Below are 9917 nucleotides of genomic sequence, written 5' to 3' on the forward strand. Positions count from 1 at the left end.
TGCTGCAGTCTGGTGTTCTCCTTTCTCAGCTCAGTTTCCTGCAGTGTCTTTACACCCAACTCAGATTTGAGCTTGTCCAACTGGCTCTGCAGTTTAAGCGTCTCTTCTTGTTGCTGTGTATATTTGACCTCTTTGGCACTTAGCCCCTTTAACTCCATTTCTTGAGCCCTTACGTTCTCATCTTTATCCAAGTTAAGTTGCTGAGCCTGTTGGGACACAAGACAATCGATTCCTCTTCTCAAGCTGTCAAGATCGGCTCTATGTATGTCTGTCAGAAATTCTAAACGGGATACCTTCTTATTGAGATGCTTGATCTTAATTTTGAAGAATGTATTTTCTTCCTGCAGAGTAAGAAAATTCTCCCTTCGATCTGTCTCTGTCTGCATTTCCAGTGTCTGAAATTCAGTCTGCTGCAGATAAGAAATTTGATAACTCTTCTTCCTAACGATCTTGTCTTTCTGTTCTATCTCCAGATTGTCCATGTCTGTGGGCTTCTGTGGTCTCTTTCCCTGAATACTTCCTTAGTATCTTTCACTCTGATTTCCGGTCCTTATCCTGATACCAGATCAAAGCAAACGGTCCTATATACAAGTACATCTGACGTCATCTGTGACGTTTCACAGCGCTATCGTTCGCTGCTTTGATAAATACGGGTGACGTCATTGTCAGGTAGTCTTGCGTTCACAGTTGCAGAAATAGATATAGAAGAAATAAAAATAAATACAGTTGGACAAATGTTTACAATAGCTATCCCAATATATTAACGTCGCTATCAACTGTGTCGGATGAAGTTATATTTAAGAACAGAATTTGCATTTATCAGCCTGTGGCATCTGTTGCTATCATTATCCAGTGTGCTAGCCTTAACGTTTATCGGTTTATATTCTATAAATCTACGAATCGAGACGGCGACATTCCGTCAACATACTTAAATACTCGAACAAATTTGATTTCGATGTAAAGCTGATATGGAAAGACGATTATTTAAACATTTTACCTTGAAAATGTGTGGCTCCGACAATCTGCTCCTTTCAAATACATTGAGCTGCGGCTAGCTTATGCTAACTTCCGGGAACTTTCGAAGGTCTCCGTACGCCGCCATTAGTGTGAATAAACGTAAATCTGTTTGTCCAGGCACATTACTTCACAGTTTAACTTGTCTATAATTTGCGGGTGATAAGTATTTATTCCCGGTGTTATTTTTATCCCTCTTTATTCGGCGCTTTTGTCTGTCGTCAATTTCCAACCTTTGCCCCTTAAAGTGGCAGCACGGCGGCACAGCAGTTAGCGCAGATTCCGCACAGAAAGACACCAGGAACCGAGCCTGTCTGCCTCTGTCGAGTTCACTATTACAAATACAGTTGTATTATTTTTGTATTGCTTTAGTTGTTTATTTTTAAAAGTAAAAAATAAAAAAAGATAATCGGACCACGTTTACTGACTGGCTGCGGTACGAGCTGAAATGAAAATGTCTCAGTAGATGTTTATGTCGGAGAGGGGATTCTTTTTACTAAAGTCAGATTTCAACTGTTGAGGAAAACTGTGTCAAACTGCTGCATTTTTAGTTTGAAGCTCACAAAAAAATAATTTTTATTGTCCCAATAAAAATTCTTTGAAATTTTCAAAGTACCTTGGTATCAATAAAGCATCATGATTTGTAAGAATGAGTAATGATATTAAATATTGTCCCAGTAAAAATGACCTGTGCTGTGTGTCCAAAGCTGCAGAGAATGGTTTTCATAACGCTGTTAACTGAGTTAGATGTGGTTAAAACCTGAAATGGGCAAACACACCTTTGAAAGTCTGTATTGTCTTTGTCACCTGAAGCTTCATTTTTTTCCTGGATCACAGTTTGATCTAAAAGATTCCTTCCTCTCTCTTTGCTCAGGTTTTTGTGCTTTGGTAACCATATTTTGAAAAACGAGACAAATGTGGTTACATTTTCTACAGCGTGTAATGCTTTCAAAGGGAACGAGCCACCTGAGGGTTTCATAACAAAGAGATTAACCTGGTTTCAAACACCTTTTTCTTTTCCTGGTACAGTGGCCTGTTGTCTAACATTGTATTATGTGTTGAGAAATGAATAACAAGATGTAACAAAGCCAGTGAAACCAGTCTGAGGCCATGCATACACACACACACACACACACACACACATATGTTTTTTTTTTTTTTTTTTCAGTGCACAAAATAATTTTTTTTAGATGCGCTATTATCAGCCGATATGGACCCTGGTTGGTGCTGGTGCAAAAACTGCAGCCTCATCAGGCCGTACCACTGCCCTCAGGAGTCCAGTGGGTCAAATCAAAAGTTCAGGAAGAAGTTCAGACACAAATACTGTCTACACAGACGATGGGACAGAAGAGTATGTTTCTCTCAGTTGTTTGAGACCTCTTGGATCAGCAAAAGGCTTTGTATGAAGACCTGATCATGCAACAAGAGCTTTAAGGGCTTTAAAGTCCCTTTAACATCTGTGACCATGGATACCATTAAACATCTTAAACATCTCCAATCCAATGCTGAAGCCCTGCAAGTTGATATTGAACACTGGATGGACAACGCTGAATATCTGGAAAACCAATCTAGGAGGAACAGCATCATCATAGACGGCATCACCGAGTCACTTAATGAAAGTTGGTTTGATTTCGTAGAAGAAAATTAGACATAATCTAACTGGAAAAAACAAAATTGATCAAAGGCACATTGAAATCGAACGAGCGCACAACACTGGGAAGCTGTTGGCCGGCGGGGATGGGAAAAGACCAAGACCTACGGTAGTAAATGTCACCGTCACATCTACTTGATCTCTCTCTCCTGTCTCTGCAGTTCCTGACACACCCACCTGCCTGTTTATCACCTTCATTCCCTGCACCTGGTTTGCTCCACCCATCTTCCCACCTGAGGCCCATTCCCCCATCAGTCTCCTACACTCAAAAAACTCACCCAGGGCATGTGTTCGATTAACAAACCAGAAATATGTTCTCTCTAAATTAATTCATTGAGTTTATGTACATTAAATGATTCATTCTTGTTGGTTTAACATGAATTAAAGAAAAATCAGATGATTTAGATTCATTCATTTCAATCCAATGAGAATGAGGTCCTTCAAATCAATGACTCTGACAGGGATAGCTACTGCGCATGCGCCACGCCCACCGCCGTCAGAGAAATTTCTGGAAGTCGGAGTGGAAAGGTTGACGGAGTCTATCGAGCGATAGTTTGCTATCCGTGATATTAAAGGTAAGTAATTCAGATATATATACAGGAATGTATTAATTCGAAAAGCGTGAGTGATAAATTGTACACATTAGACATTTGTGAGACATATTTTAGTCACTGTTTCTCACCGTTAATGCTAGCTTAACTTAGCTTAACATTAGCTTTTATTTACATGAGGCACTGGGTCAGAGCTCATTCTGTGGCCGAAAAACGAGTTGAGAAAAGAAAAAAAATGTCCGCAACATGTTTTCTATTAGAGTTTTCGGAGTCCGTTTAGCATGTTTGTTTGTTTGTGTGTGTGTGTGTGTGTGTGTGTGTGTGTGTGTGTGTGTGTGTGTGTGGGTGGGTGGGTGGGTGGGGAGGGAGGGTGTATGTGCGCGGTCGGTTGTGGGATTTGGCTCGGATTTGCCGCGAGAGCGTCGCTCTGCCGGCGTTTGTAATGGCTCCTCATTTTTCAGCGAAGAGCCAGGCTAAATAACTGATATACGATCATGAGTTGGAGCTGCAGTTCTGGGAAGGTAGCAAACGGCTGTTTAAATTTGTTAAAACTATTAAGCTTTGAAAGCTGTGGTGCAGTAACTTATGTGTGATCTCGATAAAGACATATGTCCTCGCCAACAGAAATTGTTTCATTAAGGTTAAGTAATAGTCTTAACATTTCAGTGTACCAATTATAGATATTGTAATTTGCCCTATTCACTATAGAAACAGTGTGTTGCATTTCTCTTTTTACCAGAAATACATCCCAAAATCAGGTAGTGTCCCCTTGCCCTGAGATTTGTATGCACCTCAAAAAACATGGTAAGTTGTTAATATTATTATTATCATTGTGTACCAGTTATCTAGTCGGCATGTAGCACTGTACCGGTAGTTTATTAGGCCTTGCCCCCCCACCCCCTTCTCACCCCCTCGCCCTGTAATTGGGTATTTTCTATTTGATGAAATGTATATTTATTTATCATATACTAATGTTTTTGAATTTTTTTTCTTTCTTTTCTTTTCTTTCAGTGACATGTATGTGGCAGTGCAAGCACTGTGACACCAGAGAGAGTAGCAGGTACAAATTACTTAAACATTATAAACTATATCATCATTATGGAAGAAGCCAACATTTTCTGTGCATATATGTAAATTGTCCATGCACATTCAAGACGTGGAGTGGACTGAACACCCATGTCTATATAGCTCATTCATCACAGGTTATATTGTTGTGATGTTCAAATAGGATGAGTGACAAGTGTATTGTTGGTGTTTTTCAGATCGACAACGAGTTCATGCGCATATCAACTGTACCTCTCCTATCCACATTCTTTGCCGAGCTCGACCAATATGATGGAGCTCTTTAAAGGGAAAGGTGGAGCAGCTGGGAAAAAAATTTGACAGATAATGGTGGCCATTTCCAAGGTTTGTATTAAATTGTGTAGACCTATGCTTATGAAATACTTTTTATGTCCCTGTCATGACTATTACAGAAGCATAAATCTCTATGTATGTAAGCTAAAGTTCCAAGAATCCTGGTTCCCTTTTTTCCACAGGATGACACAATACATACACGACGAGCATGCATCCTGAAGTCGTGTGTCTACCTGAACGAACACCATGAAAAACTCATTAAGCAATATATGGTGAGTTACATACACCAAGTGTAACAAAGTAGCCAGTCAGAGAAAGCACATATTTACTTGCTGGATGTGTTAAATTTGAAGCAAAAATTAGGGGTGATAAATATTGCATATTTAAACATTAAAACTCTGTACAACTAAAGTACATTTTGCTTTGCCCTTGTTTTTAATCATCTGCTATTTCGAAACGTTTTTGCAAGGTTGAAAACTAGAGATATAGAATTGCCTGAATTCATGTTTTAAATTTCTTAAAATGATATTAACAATTTTAATATATTTAGTACAAAGGCAGGCCAGGCCTTCCAACCTTAGATTTCACTTTGTACCATGTTTGTAATGTACGCATCTGTATTACTTCTGTACATCTCCAAATGTACAACTTAATTTGTACTTCTTTTCTTCATAAAATTATATTTCCATACTTTGTCTAGACTCATAGCAAATGTATTTATTGTCATATTTTACTCCATAGAGCACAGACACTGAGGCCAACTCCTCAATGGAACAAACTGTGATGGGAGTGTACATCATACAGACTGAGGGTGCAAAGCCTGGAGATGATCCAGAGGACATTGGTGTCCTGATTGAAGGTGTGGAGGTCCTCAGTGGTTTGGGGGACCCTGCGATGGCTTGTGCACTGTTATTCGGACTGATATACTGTCTGAACCTGAGCTACCCACCCGAGCTCAAATCCACTTTCAAAGTCCTGCAGAAGATTCTGCTGAAGCTGAATGGGCAGAGGTTGTCATCCAAGGCACAGTTCCTAAAAAACAAGCTTATAGGGTAAATAAGCCTGATGAAGACTGATTCAAGCATTAATTCACGTCTGCCAATGCAGATTTTTGTTTTGAAAGTTCAAAATTAGAAGAAAAATGTTCCAACAGACAATTTAGTTTGCACAATGACTGAGATTAAGATTTTCATCTTGTTGAAGGCTCCTATTTTTATTTAAAGATTTTTATGACATTTCTTTTACAGTATTTTTTCACCATTTCTGATTTTCTTTTAAAAGAAAAGGGTGCACATGTGTTGATTGTAATAATTCAGTGTTTAAAGTGATAAAATGCATATTTTTATAGTTATGCAAACATTGTATTGCATTGTTAAGATTGTTTGAGGCTGTTTTTTTTACTGAGTCTCAATTATATTGTTTGGAAAATATTCTACAAGCATTTTTGACAATGGTTGAAAATGAATATTGCATCTTGAATATTAAACGTTAAATGACAGAAGTGCACATATTTTTGTAAGACTGTAAACACAAACTCCTAATACAGCATTCCCAAATGCATCATTTAGTTAATATCTGACACAAACAACATGAGTCCTGGAGAAAATTGATTTAATTAATTTTTTCAAGGATTTGAGACATGCATTAAAGACAAACATCGGGTGTTGGTTCTGTGTCGCACCCAAGTGCTAAAACTGTTTTTGCATGTTCTTTATGTGTGTTAGTGGATCTTTGGTAATTTAATTAAACATAATGCTTACACTAACAGTGAAAACAACACTAAAACAAGATATTAGTATAACAGAACATATATTAGTTCATCCAACAAGATTTACAATAGTGTAACAGACAAAACCTATATTAGTTCATCCAACATGATTGAATTATGTTGTACTAACTTAATTTACTTTAATCAGACTAACACAATCAAGATAGACTGACTTAACATGATTCGTTTAGATGGAATATAGGTGGCAAGGTAAAATTATGTTCATCCAATGAATTATTTTTTTGAGTGTATACTTATACCAGTCCACTTTCACCTGCTCTCTGCCAGATTGTCTAGTGTGTCTTCACCTACCTGCCTGTCTCTGCCGTTTTAGAGATTCTGCCTGGTTTCTGACCCCTACCTGTTTTAAGACTGATTAAAGCCTGTCGGACTTACTGCTGTCTCTGTGTTCGTGCTTTTGGGTTCCTCTGCTCTGAGTCCTGATAGTAAAGCTACTTAGGCACAAAGATAAACAGTCAACCCTCTCTAAAGCCAGCATCTTAAAATGCTGCCCAGGGTAGCAATTAAGCCATTGTCTTTTGGACACCAACAGATCATGATCAATGTGTGCAAGATGCAAAAAAGGCTAAATACTTGTATTTGTTGTGGTATTTGCAAAAACATATCCCACTATCGATGTCCACTTGTTACAAAGAAGAACATTGATCTATGGTCAAACTGGTTTTGTCAGACATGTACTGGACTGTTTCCCTTTCATTCTTTAGGAAATAGCGATTATGTTGCTGTTACCAACACCACTGCATCAATTTCTATTACAAATGAGCATTATGTTTTTAATCCTTTTGATTTAGAAAGGGGTGATAGCGATAAATATGACTTCAATTGGGATCCAGACGCGAATGTCCTATCAGAAACATATACCTTACCATCCTGTAACTATATGAGTGAAAATCAGTTCAATTCCTATTAGAAGTTCTATTCCATCAGAATTACATACTTTTTCAACCCTCCATATGAATATTTGGAGTTTGGTAAAGAATCATGATCAGCTAATTCATTATCTGTCATCTCTTGAGCATACTTTCCCCAATAATAGCACTTACAGAAACTTGGCTTTCTGATAACATTAGCAGTCTATATGAGCTTCCCAGAACAATTCAGTTCACTCTTACAGAGTGAAGAAAGCGGGCGGTGGTGTATCAACTTTTGTCCATCGCGATTATGAATACAAGATAAGACATGATCTGTACTTGAATTCTGAAACTGTGCCAACTGAATCAATTTGAATTGAAATGCTTGTTGAAGCCAAAAAATCATTATAGGTTGTGTGTAATCCACCAAATACTGTTATCAGTGAATTCAGTGATTGTGTGGCTAATGTGATGGATGTTATTAATAAGGAGGGGAAATTAATGTTCATTTTGGGTGATTTTGATATCAATCTCAAGATTGAGACGCATTCTGGGACTGAGGACTTCTTATGTGCCATTTAATCCAATTACTCTTATCCAGTCATAAGTAAACCCACCAGAGTAAATGATAAATCGGCTACTTTGATTGATAATATTTTTACCAATTCTTTGAATGAGGTAATCCATTGTGGAATACTAGTTACAGACTTATCTGACCATTTTCCTACATATCAGTTTACTAGGCTTAACGGTCAATATAGTAAACAGCCCATCGTAAATTCAGCAAACGTAACATTTCAATGTTTAAGAGAGAGCTTCAGGACGTCTCATGGAGCAAAGTGTATAGATGTGAAGTGCTGAATCTGCTTACAAGTTGTTTTTCTCATTCACTGAATGTAGTATTTAACAAATGTTTTGCTAGACCTAAATGCAGTGGAGATATGAGCAAACCTTAGTTTACCTCAGGATCATAGAAATCTTGTAATAACAAAAATTCATCTTATAAATAGTATTTATTGCCAACACCTCAAAGCTTTAGTATTATATAAAAGCTATAAAAACAGATACAATCATCTTCTGAGATTGGCAAAAAAGAACTATTACTCTCAACAATTAAAGGAATCATCAAATAACATCAAACACACATGGAAGATTATCCGCAACTTGTTGCTGATGATTGATTGATTGATGAATTAATGATTTCTTTGCTAATATTGGTGTTTCACTTGCAAAAAAGATTCCTTATGTAGAGTGTAATCCTGCAGATAATATTTTTGGTACATTTCCGATTATGTCTAATTTTATCAAACGTAAACTTGAAGTAATTAAAGAAATAATTGTAGGGTTGAATAATAGCGCCGCATGACACGACGGAATTGATACCTTTCTTATAAAAGAAGTCAAAGAGTGTCTTGCAGAGCCGTTAACCTATATCTTTTCCGTCTCAATGGATAAGGGTAAAGTTCCAGATGATTTTAATGTCGGCAAAGGTCACTCCTACATACAACGACGATTTTCTGCCTGCTTTCTTTGCCATGTTTCCTTTTTTCCTCATAAATCCACATTCATCCAAAATTTGTGGTTGTGTTAAAGGGTGGACTTACTGACGCTGACCTGTGCTGTTCTTGTTTCTCTCGATTACAGGAAGTCGGGGGCTGTTGGCTCCCGACTGACAGGGGCAGGTTGGGGCGGCTGTGCCGTCTCCATGGTTCCCTCTGAGACAGTGGAGTCTTTCCTACAAGCTGTGAGAGAAGCGTACTACCTCCCTGACGCACACAGAGCAGCCATGGAGAAACAAAGTCTATTTGTGTCAAAGCCAGGAGGGGGTGCTGCAGTTTTCCTTGAGGAGTGAAAAGAAACTCACTAATCCAAAATTGTTTCTAGAAACGTAAGTCAGGTTCAAAGACACTGCTGCAAGGGAAAAAGCGTTGTCTTTTTCTTTGACATTTTCTTACTGAAGGCCAAAGGCACTTATCAATGACAAGATGATACAAAATGCAAACTTAAATAGTTGTTTACAACCTGTTTCTTATGAAGGGAATTTTTTTTGTGGATGATCTTTGTTTTTAAATGATATTTGTATCACAATTTTTTTTTTTTATTTTAAAATCATGAATCTTTTGGATATTGGCATGATTTTGTACACCCAACTCACTGTACGCTCTGATTTTTTTTTTCTCTTTTTCTTATAAACAAAACAAGATCACAAATAAAACATTCAATTTCATCATGTTTATTTTGTGCTTAAAATACATTCAACCATCTTATTTTAACATTTCAGATCCAAATGTAATGAACAAAAAGAAAAAACTTATAATAAAAAAGGGGGATTATTATTTAAAAAAAAAACAAAAAAAAACAGGGGCCTAACAAGGCACAGCACTGGGAAACAGACTTCAGAGTGATTCTTGCACATCCTCATCCAAAAATGCTTGCAGCATTACATATCCCATATTTGAGATTCCAGTTAGTTTGATGGCATTCTGGCAAGTTATGGAGTCAGTAAAGTATAAATCAGTGATTAAACTGGGCTTATCTTCATATTCAGCAGCTTTAGTTATTTACAAAACATGCATTTCAGCACTTTGGATGGAGGTTGAGATGAAAGCTTTGATACATAGACTTTCTCAGACTTTAGTCTACTGATAGACAAACTTTACTGGCGCTTGGGATTACGTTTCCCTTTCCTCTTTTAAATGTTGGCA

General features: G+C 37.5%; 1 long non-coding RNA gene across 1 annotated transcript; it reads left to right on the forward strand.

Moving 5' to 3' along the window:
* The first annotated feature begins 3175 nt into the window (after positions 1-3175).
* LOC115056911 (uncharacterized) lies at positions 3176-5434 on the forward strand. Its single transcript, XR_003841836.1, has 6 exons — positions 3176-3240; positions 3956-4020; positions 4228-4276; positions 4479-4623; positions 4755-4844; positions 5314-5434. It is a non-coding gene; the product is annotated as an uncharacterized LOC115056911 (long non-coding RNA).
* The last annotated feature ends 4483 nt before the right edge of the window (positions 5435-9917 follow it).

This window comes from Echeneis naucrates, chromosome 16, assembly GCF_900963305.1.
Source record: "Echeneis naucrates chromosome 16, fEcheNa1.1, whole genome shotgun sequence".
NCBI lineage: Eukaryota > Metazoa > Chordata > Actinopteri > Carangiformes > Echeneidae > Echeneis > Echeneis naucrates.